The sequence below is a fragment of the Macadamia integrifolia genome, chromosome 6, assembly GCF_013358625.1.
Source record: "Macadamia integrifolia cultivar HAES 741 chromosome 6, SCU_Mint_v3, whole genome shotgun sequence".
Taxonomy (NCBI): domain Eukaryota; kingdom Viridiplantae; phylum Streptophyta; class Magnoliopsida; order Proteales; family Proteaceae; genus Macadamia; species Macadamia integrifolia.
In genome coordinates, this window is record NC_056562.1 from 6904138 (window position 1) to 6917202 (window position 13065).

General features: G+C 43.4%; 1 protein-coding gene and 1 pseudogene across 7 annotated transcripts in view; both read left to right on the forward strand.

Moving 5' to 3' along the window:
• Positions 1 to 13065, forward strand: part of LOC122082854 (telomerase reverse transcriptase) — a 127922-nt gene that overhangs the window by 83033 nt on the left and 31824 nt on the right. The window lies entirely within an intron of this gene.
• On the forward strand, positions 1947 to 2062 carry LOC122082943 (annotated as a pseudogene).

Genomic DNA, 13065 nt, shown 5'->3' on the forward strand with positions numbered 1-13065 from the left:
TCACATTCTTAACTGATACCCCACATATCATCACAAGTGCACTGCTGATTAGGCAGCCACATAATTCGGGATTAGTCCTTACCTAACCCCCTACGGACAAGGGGTGTAGCACATGGGGTTGTGATACCTAACCCAGCATTCTAAATGATGCACAACCAATCATTTCAATCACACATACAAACATGGGCACCTGCATGTGACCCATCTCACCTGCCTTACCTTTCTCATTTCCATTCCGTCCCATTCCATCACAATAGTACCATCAAAGAATAAATGCAGGTAAATGTAAATGCATATGCACAAGCAATTTAATGCATAAACAAGAATAAACAAACACACCAAAAGAATGGGGGTTGAGAAGGGCACCCACTCACCTTGGTATTCAATTTTGGCAAGTTCACTTCTTGGATTCAAGAAAATTGCCACACTGTCACTTATGTTCCCTATTCAATAGATATTTAAATCATTAGGTACATCACAAATTCTTACATTTTATCCACTTGCTTTAAGTATAGCATTCCCATACCCAACCTATACAGGTCTTTGTCTGTTCCTTCCTATGTACATATTGATTCCTTGATCTCTTACACCTTTTCTATAGTAGAATTAGATATAGAGAATCAGTAATAGATCCTCATTGGATGAAGGGGTTTCATCCATACTTACAGTCCTCGAGGTCATATGAAATTCCAAACATTGGACCCTACAGTCATGGGTTATGTTTCTCATTAATTCTTATATAAACAAATTCAAACTTATGTCCAAAGGTTTAGTAACCTGTTACACAGCCCATCTGGCTTCAGGAACCCAAATCGATTGGTTACCTGGGTCAAAACCGGTACCATGTTTGTTGTAGTGCCCGAATTGCATCCATTTTTCATTTTGAATTTCCAATACTTATCTTAGGTCAGTAAGGAAAAAGGTTAAATGCCAAGTTGACCCAATTTTGGGTTTCAATTTATTACACCCACAACTAATATAATCTAATTCTACAGGCATAGAGTAGGAATTTAAAGAGAACTGTAGAATTAGAGTATTTCTCATGCCTTGGCCATCAATTTGAGATGAACATTTATAAGTACTAACCTAACCTAATTAATTCAGCACTTATTGCATAATTTCAGCTTGAATAAAATTATGCTCCTAGGGTTTTGGCAGAATTTCCACTAAATCAACCCTATTCCAGCCCATATTGCATAATCCCTACTGAAAAAGAAGTAGTCCTATGTTCTAGGGTTTAGCAGGGATAGGGTTTTTTTACCAGTTGGGTCCCCAATAGCCCATAGAAATTAGGACTTTCTTTACTGGGCAGCTATTCTACTTACAGGGATTCCCTGGTAGTTAACAATTGGGTAAAACCCTAACCCTAGCTGCCCAATCTACATGAAATTACCTAATTAACCTTACTGCAGTAGTAAGTTCACTTACCTGGGTGTAGAGTTGATCTAAGAGCAGCCTGAGGTGAGTGAGTTCCCTCCTCAGTTCTCTTTCTTCCTCTTCTTCCTTCTCTTTCCTTCTTCTTCTTCTCCTTTCTTTTTTTTTCTCCTTACTGTTACAGCAGTCACGTTTGATGCAATCTCAGCCCATTATCCCTTATATATAAGGCAGCCCCAAGGTCTGTTTGGCTTGCCCTCTTCAAGTATTGCTAAGGTTTGTTTGGTTGCCCTCTTAAATCCTTATAACTAAGGTTTGTTTGGCTGCCTTCTTAAGTTGGCTGCCCTCTTTTATTTCCAGATAAATTACATACGTACTATATATATATATAATACCTAGTAGTCTATTAAATTCATTTCCTCTAAAGTATGCATTTCATGCCTCATTTAAGTCTCTTCCTATAGGGGTATAATGGGAATTTTGCACAACAAAGGTGGGCTCCACAGTGTAAAAACCCACAAATTACATTGTGCTAGGAAAAATTGGCTGGCCAGTTTTGGACCTACCAGTGTGGGTGCGATCATACCAGCACTAATGCACCAAATCCCATAAAACTCCGTAGTTAAGCGTGCATGGGTGAGTAGTATTAGGATGGGTGACCCCCTGGGAAGTCCTCATGTCGCATTTTCTTTTCCTATTGTTCTTAGTCTTGTACTTAAACTTACCTCTTTGTCCACCCCTCCTTATGAGTTCCCCAATGATATTGGTAAGCTGAACAGGAGCAGGTGGGGTCACTTCTGCTTTCTTGGCACTCCACAACTGCCAACCATGCCAGCATTGGCTTCCTCTGCTCTTTCTTCTTGCCTGTCCACAAGTAGGGGTACAAATATCAGATTAGGGTGTTATAGAAAACCTCTGCTGAAATTCAGTTGTGTCCTCATTGCCTTCTTAACAGGCTCCCGGAGAGATGTAAATCTGGGATCTCAATCAGAGACAATACTAAGAGGCACAACATGCAATCGGACTATGTTGTCAACATAAAAATGGGCTAGTTTATCCATTAGAAATGTAATCTTCATGGGAATAAAATGTGCTGCCTTAGTTTAGCGGTCCACAACTACCCAAATTGCATCATTTCCCTTATGAGTGCGTGGTAAGCTAGTAACAAAATCTATGGTAATGTTCTCCTATTTCCATTCTGGCATTGGTAACGACTGTAGCAACTCATGAAGCCTCTGTCTCTCAGCCTTGACCTATTTACAAGTTAGGCACTTAGACACATGAGTGGCCACATCATTCTTCATGCCACTTCACCAATAAGATTTCTTCAAATCTTTATACATTTTTGTGCTGTCGAGGTGCACTGAATATGGAGAACTATGTGCTTCTCTCAATATTACTTCCCTCAAATCATTACCTTCTAGTACACATATTCTAATTCTGAACTTGAGAACTCCATTCTCAGCTAATGTGAACTTCAAATCTTTCTGTTTCCATTCATTTATCTCATTGACCAACTTCTGTAGATTTTCATCTATAAGTTGGGCTGTTGTGATTCTTTACATAAGAGTTGGCGTATCACCAATGCAGCCAGTGATATAGTGAACCTTCCATTAGCAATTCCAAATCCAACTTTCTAGCTTCTTCAATGAGTTACTTGTTCACTGTGAGCGGCGCAAGAGACAAAGTCTTTAACTTCTTCCTCAATGCATTAGCCACAACATTGGCCTTACCTGGCTGGTAATGAATGGTGCAATCATAATTTTTCATGAACTCCAGCCAACTTCTCTCTTATATATTAAGATCCTTCTAAGTGAAGAGGTATTTTAAACTTTTATGACCACTTTATATCTCACTCTTTTCTTCATATAGATAATGTTGCCGGATCTTCAAAGCAAAGATCACAACTGCCAATTCGAAATCATCAGTTGGGTAGTTTTTCTCGTAATCCTTTATTTGCGAGAACCATAGGCCACCACTTTACCATTCTGCATCATTCACACCCTACCCCAACTTGGATGCATAATTGCATACTACATTCTAGCTGTACCATCAAGAAAGTAAGGAGAATAATCCCTTAGAGGAGGGGAGCCAAATGACCTCGTCCGCTCTACCACGATGGTTAGTGGGGATAAGGGGAAGGGAGGAACAGAGATCGGCGAGAGGTGGGGGGAATTGGGGGGGGGCACCCATTGCCAGAGAGAATGGAGGAGATAGGGGCCAAATGACCCAACCTAGAGGAGTAGATAGATCTGGAGGGGATAAGAGAAAGTAGGATACCAGGGGGATGCCAATAGTCCATCCATAGGAGGTAGAGGATCCATTGCCAATGGAGTAGGAGATGGCACTCAAAATTGGAGATGCATGAGAGGAAAGAATATTGGCCAGATCCAGGAGGCATCCGAAGAGGTAGAGACATTCCAAAGGGAGTTGTATTTAAGGAGATAGGAGTAAATCCAGGAGACCCAAATGCTTCTGTGCTTAGAGGCAGTTTTCCAGATGAGCTTCAGGATGCCAACAAGGTTGACCTCACAGATTTGCCTGATACCTAACCCTCCCTCTTCTTTAGGCTAGCAAACTTTGGACCAACACAAAGGGTGAAAGAATTTGGAGGAATCATATCCTTTCCAGAGGATGGAGCAAAGAAGGGAATTGGTGGCTTTGGAAGTGGCAGAAGGAAGAATGAAGATGCCAAACCAATAGAGATACGTTGATTGAAGGACAGATTTGATGAGAGTCAACCGGCCAGCATAAAAGAGAAGCTTGCCTTTCCAGAGCTGTGAGCCTTTTCCTAAGAAGGTCAAAAAGAGGAGAGCAATTATGGGAGGTTAGCTTGGAGGAGATAAGGGGCATGCTCAGGTATTTAATTGGGAGAGGACCTAGTGAGAGCGAATATATGATCTTTGGAGGAATTAGGAACACCGGAGAGGAAGAGGCTGGATTTGGGGAGATTGGTGTGGAGCCCATAGAGGACTTTAAATGAAGAAGGGGGGACATGATGTTGGAGATGGGGAGGGGGTCAGACTTGGAGAAAATCATGTGATCATCAACAAAGGCAAGATGGGTGAGCATGAGGCCCTTGCATTTGGGGATTAGGGAAATGAGGTGATAGTCCATGGAAGGCTGAATGGATCGGGAAAGAACCTCAAGGGCAAGAGAGAAGAGAAAGGGAGACAGAGGACAGCCCCGACAGATGCCAGCTGAGGAAGAGAAGTACCCCATAGGGCTACCATTGACCATGACAGAGAAGCGGGGAGTGGAGATGCATGAGAGGATCTAATGGACAAAGGAAGGGGGAAGGGATACCTTGAGCAAGACAGAAGAGATGAATTCCTAACGGATTGAGCCAGAAGCCTTATAGAGATCAATTTTGAGCAGGGCAGCAGCAGAGTGGGATTTACAATTGAAACCCCAGACAATTTCGTGACAAAGGAGATTGTTGTCATCAATTCTCATACCAGCAATGAAGGCAAATTGGTTGGGACTAACAAGCGAGTTAATGACAACTTGGATACTTTTGCATAGAATTTTGGTGATAAATTTGTACAAGAGGTTACAAAGGGGGATGGGTGTAAAGTTGGCCATGGACTGGGCCCATTCTTTCTTGGGAATGAGGTAGAGGAAAGTATGGTTGACACCATTGATTTGGGAAATCTTAATGTGAAAGGAATTGTTCCATCAGTTTCTGACCTTCTTTGCTGCGGGAAGTTCGGATTGCATCCATCACCGAGAGACACTCCTTTCACCCTTACAATCAATTGGTGCAAGCCCCCTTACTCATGGACAAAGTTAAATATCAATGGCAGCTCTATGGGAAAGTTAGGAAGAGCTGGAGCGGGAGGTGTGATGCGAGACTCATAGGGAAATGTGACTTTCTCCTTCAAAATCTACCTGGGCATCAACACCAATTGTTATGCGGAATTCAGGAGCTTGCTCGAGAGAAGTAGCCACGCTATGAATCGAAAGGTATCTTGTCTGTGGATAGAGTCTGACTCTATGGCTGTAGTCACAGCAATCCAAGGAAGATCCATTCCTTGGTTTGTCCTTCAAGATTAGCTGTTCCTTCAACATTTCCTCAATTCAGTTTCTTGGAAAATCAGCCATTGTTACAGGGAAGCCAAACCTGTCGCTGATTACCTTGCTAAGTCCACTGCCAAAACTGGAATTTCCGGAACTATTGAGAACTTCCCTTCTCACATCCTTAAGGAAATTAGAAATGATGCACTTTTTCCATGCCCAGATTTAGATTTTTCAGATAGCTTCGGAGGACCCTATTGATGGCATTGCCGAAGGTGGGGTCCCTCTTTGGCTAAAGTTTTTCCGATGTACTCTATTTTTTTTATTTTTCTCATTAATACAAATTCTGAATTCTAGCAAAAAAAAGACACCATTGATTTGGGAAGGATTGAGAAAAAGCTTTTAATGGCACGGATGAGGTCATCTCTAATGATGTGCCAGCAAGCAGAGAAGAATCTAATACTAAATTTGTCGGGACCAGGGGCCTTATTGGATTTATGGGAGAGGATGGCAGAGAGGATCTCATCATCAGAAGGAATGGCTTGAAGGGAGGGCTAGAGTTGGCTAGGGATGAGTTTATTAATGAGATAATCAGGAAGGGGGGGATGAGAGGAGGGGGAGGCTAGATGAAAGAGATCAGAAAAATAGGAAACAACTTCATCTTTGATGGCCTCAGGCGAGAGAAGCTCAAGGCCAGAGTTGGAGACGAGCTTGGGAATGGAATTGATATTGTGCTGGGCTTTGAGAGAACAGTGGAAATAGGTGGAGTTGGAATCGCCAAGCTCAAGCCATTTGATTCAGCTTTTTTGCTGAAGAAAACTTTCTTCCTGGGAAAAGAGGGAGGAAAGCTCAGAAGCCGCCAACTTCTCTTCTTCCACAAGGGAAAATTTATAGAGATCATTCTGAAGCCTAGACTGGATGAGTTCAAGCTTATTCTAACATAAGAGGACCTGGTCATTGATATTCCCAAAGGTGTTAGCATTCCAATTTTTGAGAGCGGCCTTCACATTCTTAAGCTTTTTGGAAAAGGCAAGGAGAAGGGAAAAAGGGAAGGGAATCGGAATGTCCCAAGCTTCACGAACAAAAAGAAGTCTTGGTGATGGGATCACATATCAAAGAATTTGAAGGGCTTGGGACAGTAGGAAATAATGGGGTGGACAAAGAGGGAGATGGGCGAATGATTAGATATGCCAGGGAGGTTGAAGGAGGCTTGAGAGGAAGGAGAGGAGGTGAGCCAGGCCTCATTAACCAAAATTCCATTCAGCTTGAGGCTACTCTATCGGTCCCACTTTTCCAGTTGTGCCAGAAGAATTTGGAACCAGACCATCTGAGATCATTCAAGTGGGCATCTTCAATACAATCATTGAAGGCCTTAACAGAGATGGGATCAATGGGGACACCACCAAGCTTTTCATGTGAAGCTCTGACCACATTGAAATCTCCCCCCATGCCCCAATGATCATTCACAAAATTGGCAACGGATCTGATGTCAGACCAAAGGGGGATTTGATCAGGGGCTCTATTGAGGGCATAGATGATAGAGAAGAAGCAAGGGAGGGATTCAATAGGGGAAGAAGCGAGGGATAGTTGGATGGATTGGGTAGGGGAGGCAAAAGAGGTGATGTGGAGGGAAGGGTTCCATAAGATCCAAATACGACCATTTGGAGAATGGATGTAATTGGAAATGAAGGACCAAGAAGGGGCAATGAAGGCAATGATACGAGGGGCATTGGGCTTAAGGACTCTGGTCTCTAGGAGATAACACAGGGCCACTTTATAGGACTTGATTTGGGATTGGATGGCAGCATGCATGGCAGGAGAGTTAAGAACCCTGGCATTCCAAATGTTCCAGGGGCAATGTAGGAGTAGATTACAAGAAACTAACCCCCACAATTATAACCCCAAACAAGAATAGAAACACAAGAGGGAACAACCCAGAATTATCCCCACAAGGTGCAAGCAGTACAATAACCCAAAACCAGAAAAAAAAACTAAAGCAAGAGGAGAGAGAAAAAGGCCTGCGCAGGGTCCAAGAGAGGGACCTGCGGCTGGCTGGTCTGGGCTCAGATGGAGCTGAGCTTCTTGTCGAGTGTAGGCCCAGGTGTGATGAATAAAACCTCCAAATATCAACAGATTCTGACGGCTGATTCTGAAATTATGAAGGTTCTTGATTTTCAGACCTAGGAGAGAATCTGAAGGATTCTGCAGAACCAGTAACTGATCTACTTGGACAGCTTCTGTAAGAAGACCGAGTGGTCCTACAGCACCCTTGAACACCTTCCAACAGTAGCTCTTCAATCAGATTTCAGAATGGAGAAGAGGAGAGTATTTCTTCAAAATCCAAGTTTCTAAGCCAATCGGTTCTGATTTCTGGGATTTCTGGGCAGGTCTGATATGCTCACAGTAGCAGTACTTAAAACAGTAAATAAGGTGATTGACTGAGAGAATAAGGGAGCAATAACAAAGGATAAAGTAAGAGAGGAGTGGCTATCTCGGCCCGGGCTTCTCACCCACAGCTATCCTGGCTGTTCTACGCAATCGGCTGCAATTATTCTTTATTCAAATCTGAGAAATCAGTGTACATAAGCTCCTCTATTTAAAGAGGGCTGAATTACAACCATAATATGTATAGGAGCTAATAGGAGTTAGTTTCCAACTAGGACTAACCACTCCTATTGCAACTAGGACTAGAAATAGACTAAGACTAGAACCAAGGCTGATAGGCCTTAATAGGACTTGCAATCAATGGGCCCAAAATAACATAAAAGACATTAAATGAATACTTTAGTGAAAGCCTAAACCGATGGGCCCATTTTTTATTACATAAAATAGGCCTCAATTAAGAGGCCGATTGTAGACCCTTTGGGCTGGGCTTCTTTCTGCGATAGCCTTGCCCATAATAGGGATCTACATCAAGGGGATCATTTGGAATGGGAAGTAATTGGCTTCAAGTGCTCTTTGGAGCCGGGAAGGCAATTGGAAGGGGAGGGGATGGATTTCAGCCTCACCGGCGATGATACTTCTTCAAGGGGGAGGGGTAAGGGACATAGGCTAGGGTAGGCTTATCGGTTCCTCTGGCAAGAATGGTGGATCTAGTAGACCTGGTTTTTTTTTCTTCTTGGGGGCCTTCATTAAGGCTGTGTTTGGTAGCCAAGAGAAGAAAAGAAAAAAAAAATGAAAAGAAAAAAGAATCTAGAGAAAGAAGAAAAGAAAATAATAGAAAAGAAGTGAAATGGTAAGAAAATAAAAAATTTAAGTTTGTTTGGCTACCGATAGAAGAAAAGAAAAGAAAATTTTTATTTTTAATTTTTATTTTTATTTTGTGTTTTAGGAAGAACTTTTTTTTTTTTTTTTTTTTTTTTTGCATGCGAAAACTACACCATTCCCAAAGTGAATTTTGAAATTGAAAAAATAATCTTCTCTTGGTTTAGGACATACCAGACACAATGTGAATTTTTTAAACCAAGAAAGAGTTACAATTTTTGTAGTTTTTTCTTTTCTTTTCTTCTCTTGGCTTCCAACCACATCCTAAGGTGTCAGCAAATCAGCAATAGGGCCAGGATCAGGGTTGGCAGGAGGGGCCTGCCTGGACCAGAGGGAGCTCGAGGACGTTGCCAACGTGTCGTTGATCTGTAAGGCATGCTCACAATATGAAGACTGAACTGCAACATTAGAAGCAGTGCTTGGCAAGGGGACCAAGGATGGAGCTAACAGTAGGCAGGGGCCCTGGCATGAGGTCAGGATCAAGGCCATTGACATAAGTGTCCACACTGGATCCCGACTGGAGGTCAGGATAGGCAGAGGCAGAGAGATCATCAGCAGATAAGGGAGCACCTGGGTTGCAAGCATCATAGGCAACTGGAGGTAGGAGAGGGACACCTTTGTCGTAGGTAATAGGGTCGGTGTTTCTGACTTCCAAGGCAGGAGGGAACATACCATAAGGATCTGTTGCAGCAGCAGAAGGATGGCAGTCCGTGGCAAAGGGGACAACTTCGAAGCCGAGAGGGTTGGAGGCATCAGCAGATGGCAAAGACGCAAGTTGGGCAGAGGGGAGATGTCGCCTTCTAAGGCAAGAGGAGCGGAGGAAGCAGGGGGATGCTGACATGAATCGAACCAGGAGAAGCCGTGGCAGTGTAGGGGCGGGGTGGAGATCTGGAGATGTCGCCTTCCAAGGCTGAGAAGATGCTGAAGAGGAGGTCAATCCCAGCGGGAGGCTAGGCAAACCATACGAGTGAAAATCGGGCAAGGGAGAACGAGCCCTGAGGAGATGACAAGTTAGGGCATGGAGGAGGATGAATGGGCTGTGGAGCGGGTTCATGGTCTGTAGATAAGGATGGGTAAAAAGGTGGTCGGGTAAGGGAACCAGGTGGTGGGTCTGATTAGGAGGGAGGTTGGTTGGTTGGTGATTGTTTTCAAGATGGGTTGACAAGTTAGGAGAGGAACCAAATGTTGGCTCGACCAGGAAGAGAGGAAGATTAAAGGAGACCCGATCAGGAAGGCCAGGGATAAGTAAGGTGTTAGGCAGGAGGAAATGGGAAAAGAGGAGGGAGAATGTCGGTGGAGGAGAGGGGACAAGAAGGGACAGCAGCGAAGGATAGAGGATCAGAAATCGTTGGAGGCAGGGCTGTAGAGACGAGTGAGCAGGGGGAGAGGACATGGTAGTAGCAACAAGGGGGCAGGGCAGGAGGAGTTAGAGCTAGCTTACTACCACCAAAAGAGGAAGATCGGTGGCTCAAGGTGATAGAGAGTCACACTCAGAGGAAGAGCAAGATGAGGGGTTAGAAAGCAGGGAGAAGCGCTTAAAACCAACAGATTAAATGGTCCGAAGGTCCGAGAGAGACAGGTTTGGCATCTGGGGAGCTGTGCTCTTTGTCTGGCCCAGAATCGGCCATATGGCTGCGATTCTGGCGAACATTCCAGCGTTTTTTCTTTCTCTGGAACTGTGGAAGGCCTTGAGGGCTTCAGCATGCTCAGGGGTGTGGTGATCTACAGTTGCTTCTTTGGATGATGGGGTTTCAGGCAGGCCAGGAGGGCCACAGTTAGGTCTTATGACCGAAGGATTTGCAAGTGGTGCAACTATGGGGAAGCCATTCGTAGTGGATGATCTGAGAGAAGGAGAAGACTTCTCCATCGTGAATAGCCACCGAGGAAGGCGGCATAATATTAGCAGAGAGCTTGACACAAATTCGAGCGAAGGCCAGGCAGTCTTGATTGCGAGTTCTATGGTCAGAATATAGCGGTTTGCTGATGACTTAACCAATGATACTCAGGCCTGTTACACCTCAGTAGTGGTGGGGGAGGTTAGGCAAAGTCATCCACACTAGCACGACTTGAAATCGACCTTGCCAAGAGAGAGATGCTGATCCCATTGACGGAGAAGAATTGGTTTCTTTCCAACAAGCCAGGGGCCACCTGCCAGAATTGCATTCTTTCCTTGTTCATTAGAGAAATTAAATATAAAAATTGCTTTATCAAGGAGGAACATGGTGAGCGAGCTAGAAGATCTCCATTGCTGAGTGAGGGATGCTTTCACTATTGGGAAGGGAGGTCAGTTGCCGAGGAAATGCCCAATGAGGCAGTTCTTCTACTTCGCTTTCTCAGAGTCAAGAAGATCCGTAGGGCAGAGCGTCATTTCAGATGGAAGGAGGGATGACGGTTAAGGGGAGGCCAACTCGAGAAGGGTGCTGGCTGGAGGAAACAACAGTGGACCAGGTTTGTAGAGGGCAAAATGATCGGGGGGGTGGGGGGGGGGGAAGGAGGAGCAAGGGAGTTGGAGGAGAGAGGGTCAGTCTCAGGAAAGGTCAGGGGAGGAGGGCTTCCGGTGGTGAGGGCCACCAGAGAGGGAGGGGTCATACAGGTTGGGGGGGCATGGGGGACACGAGGAGGTGTTCGTGTTGACCACCAAGGATTTTGTCTCAGTGCTTTACGTGTTGTTTGGTAAGGAAATGGACAACAGTTTCTATGAAGGGTTGATTCTTGTATTATTAAAGCAATCGATTGACAAAAAGTAGAATGATTTGATTAGGAGCTAATGCAATTAAGCATAAACTTGAGTCAAATACTAAAGAATTAGAAATCGTGGCTGATAAAAGTACAGAAATTCTGACCTTTCTTGATAGAGAAGTAAACAGAAATAGAATAGAAGAAATGATCAGGCATCCACCTGACCTGTAGGGCTAAAACTCTCTTGAATCTAAAAGAGTCAGCAGACTCAGCCCACCTGAATCCCACAGATGTAAGCCTGAATCCACATACCAAAACAAAGCAAAGCCTTTCACTAATTTATCAAAATTCGTGAGTAGGGCATAGCCCTTACATATATTTAAATGCAGCTTTAATAAAACAGACTCAAATTCAGCTTAAAACTCCTCCGGCCAATAGCTTCACTGGAGGCAATCTATTGCTACTAGAAATCTAAGTAAAATAATAAATAAGAAATGTAAACAAGGCTGGACTCATGGAGACCTTACGTTGCTTAACTAAAATACTTTAAATGAAAATTAGAAACAAAGAAGGAAGACTCTAACTAGACTAACTAAGAAAGAAAATCTCTTATTACTATCTCCTACCCATATTTAAGGTCCATTAAAGTGGCCTATTACAAAGAAAGCCCATTGGACTAAGGGCCCAACACATAGGTAATCCAACCAAAGGCTTATTTCCATTAAAATAAGCTCACTTTTTGTTTTTCCTGCATCAATTCTCCCCGAGTTGAAAAAGTTGTCGTTTGAGTTTTCAAGTGATGTTGGTTCAGACCCACATGATCATCCTTCTATCTGAAATTGAATTTTGACTTTCCTCAGACAATAAGAAGGAAATCAGCAACCCTCGATATCATCCTGTCATAGTAATGATTTTGCAACCCTTTTGTGGCTCTAATACCAAAGCAGAACATATCTTAAATTAGGAGATGCAGTGGGAGATCAGCTTGCGACAGGATTGCATCTAAAGTAGTAAGAATCAGATTAGGAGAAAAGTTAATAACTCAGTCAAATCAATTTGTTCAGCCTGAAACTATGGTTGGATGTTCAAATTATTGGGTAGAATAGGTGTGAGAAATATGATTGCCCCTTTTGGAAGAATCCTTTTGCAAGTTGGAAGTGAACTGTGAACCAAACTGTCGATGAACATTTTTAGTGACATAAGTCTTGGGATTAATTTGGCCTGTCATTAATGCGTACAGCCAGTGATTATTTATAATAAATCAACCCTAATGGTGGAATATTCCAGAATACACGTAATACAAAAAATACCCTTATTCCCTGTTACACCCAAAATTACAGCACTCCCCCCTCAAGTTGGAGCATATATATCACACATGCCTAACTTGAATACAATCGGGTGCAACAGTTTCCTAGTAAGTCCCTTAGTAAGGATGTCAACTAATTGGATTCTTGACTAGACAAAAGGAGCACACACTATTCCTCGATCTAGCTTCTCCTTCATGAAATGTCGGATCAATTTCGACGTGCTTCATACGATAATGTTGGATGGGATTGTATGCAATGCAGATGCAAACATACTATCACAATACAACATCATAGGCAATGGGACATTATTCAAGTCTTGGAGAAGTCCTTTCAACCACAGAAGCTCACGAATGCCTTGTGCCATTGCATGGAACTTAGCTTCAGGGTTGGAGCGAGCAATTATAGCTTGCTTCTTGCTTCTCCT